This window comes from Meleagris gallopavo, unplaced genomic scaffold (genome assembly GCF_000146605.3).
Source record: "Meleagris gallopavo isolate NT-WF06-2002-E0010 breed Aviagen turkey brand Nicholas breeding stock unplaced genomic scaffold, Turkey_5.1 ChrUn_random_7180001957424, whole genome shotgun sequence".
Lineage (NCBI taxonomy): Eukaryota > Metazoa > Chordata > Aves > Galliformes > Phasianidae > Meleagris > Meleagris gallopavo.
This window is the reverse complement of record NW_011217650.1, coordinates 89,385-91,400: the sequence shown is the minus strand read 5'-3', so window position 1 is coordinate 91,400 and position 2,016 is coordinate 89,385. Positions and strand designations below refer to the sequence as shown.

At 44.5% G+C, this 2,016-nt stretch overlaps 1 protein-coding gene across 2 annotated transcripts in view; it reads left to right on the top strand.

Annotated features, from left to right (window-relative positions):
* The first annotated feature begins 6 nt into the window (after positions 1–6).
* Positions 7–2,016, top strand: part of KIF24 (kinesin family member 24) — a 33,449-nt gene continuing 31,439 nt past the window's right edge. Inside the window, exons 1-2 of one of the 2 annotated variants that reach the window (XM_010728353.3) lie at positions 7–174; positions 1,384–1,475. The gene's annotated coding sequence lies outside the window, so the exon portion shown is untranslated. The remainder of the gene's footprint in view (positions 175–1,383; positions 1,476–2,016) is intronic. The other variant, XM_010728354.3, reaches the window with a different exon arrangement.

The window sequence follows — 2,016 nt, the reverse complement described above, 5'->3', positions numbered from 1 at the left end:
CGGGGGCGGCGGGCGGTCTCCCCGGGGTGCCGTCCCCGTTCCCTCAGCCCCGTCCCCTCCTGTGGAGGAAAGCGGAGGTCTGCAAAGAGGGAAGCGGAGCGCGCTGTGATCAGATTGCCGGGCCTCGTTGGAGGACCGCGGGCCGCCTCCTCGGCTCCCGGCCTGGAGCCGTCAGTAAGTGGCCGATCCCTTCCCCGCGAGCTGCGTGCCCCGTGTATCCCCAGAGGAATGCCTGCAGGCTCCTGACAGGGTTGAAACTACAGAGTTGGCCCTTCTGGGAGTAAATGCAGCAGGGAGAGCAATGAGCTGCTCCGGGGCCAACCACGGGCGTGTGTTGTCCCCTCTGGGCCTTGCAGTGTAATTCCAGATGCGCAGCAGCTTGTTTAGGTATAATTATAAAATAAATATTGAGAGCCGTTTGGTAAATCTCACTGGCAGGAGAATCCCAGGCACAATTTTCAAATAATCAGCATCCCGATTTAACTCTGGGATTCTTTTCTCAGCGTGTGGTTGAATATTGGACACTTCCCGTTTCCATGCAGCTGTTCCCAGCAGCTGTCGGGTGTCAGCTGTGGGGCTCTTCTGCTGAGCTCACTGTGCTATTCTTGGTGTGAAGGGATGATTGCCATAATGAACATCTCGTGCAAATTAGAAAGTGTTTGAAAACACCATAACCGACACTGAGTGGTAATTTTTAAGTCTGTTGCAGAGAATACAAAAATTAATCATAAAATGAGCAAGTCAGGCTTGTCTGTATCATTGGTGCAAGAGGAGACCTGTGTCATGGTCCGGCTGTACAACAGTTGCCAGTCAACACCAGAAGTGCTCCCTCCTTCCCTGTTATTATACAAAGACTATAGACGGTTATCTATTAGTAGCATTCAGCTTTATTTCTTGTATCTTCAAAACTGCTACAACACTTGTTTCAACAAAAAAGGTTTAGTATCTCATGTACATGGATGGGGATTTCTGTAGTGTAATCCCGTGATTATATGAATGAATCTGCTCCAGTGATCTATAAATGTTTGAAACAGAGTTTCATAGCTCCCCATCTACTGCATTAAATAAAATTTATCACTTTTTTTTTTTTTAATGGAAATAATATCTCTTATTGTGGAGCTTGTATTTATAAAAGTGCAATCTCTCCATGACCCTGTTCTTCACAGTAATGCACTCATGTCCAAGAGAAGGGATCAGAATAATTAAAGCTGGAGCATTCGATGTGCTACCTTTGAGAAGCATATCAGCTGTTCACTTCTGTAGGGCTCAATCAGACTTGGCTTTGTATCATAGTCTGAAAAGAACTTAGTGCTCAGATGAATAAGAAATAAAGGTAAGTGATTGGTAACATGAGTGAATAAGTTTCCCTTTTCTCTTCTGCAGGATTGTCCGCAAAAATTGGCTTCATTTTGATTTTCTGCTTCTATACTCCAAAAACCACACGGACTCAGAGCCTGTTCTGAAGGCATCTTAGGGTAACCTGTTACAAGTGATGAGTACAATAGTACAATACTTTGGTATAGTTGTGGTCAGAAAAGTTAACATACATACATGTGTTTATGGATTTTTTAGGTTCTTAACATTTGTTTCTCTAAGCTGTGAAGTGGAAAGATTTATGTGATACAGAGTGACAGATAGGAAAACAAGGTGATGTTTAGGCTTTGTATGTTGATTACTTTTATCAGATGCCCTTGAGAATTGTTCCTCATATTAACGGTCAGACCACAGTTTATGATTCAGAATGATGACAGTGGATTACTTGCAGAGTGAAATGTATAGTTGCATTAGTTTACATTTTTAAGGCTTGGAGTGGCACACAAGATTGCTTCACTTCTCCACTACTTCATAGAATCATATTAGAATCATAGAATGGCCTGGGTTGAAAAGGACCACAAAGATCATCGAGTTTCAACCCCCTGCTATGTGCAGGGTCACCAACCACCAGACCAGGCAGCGCAGAGCCACATCCAGCCTGGCCTTGAATGTCTCCAGGGATGGGGCATCCACAGCCTCCTT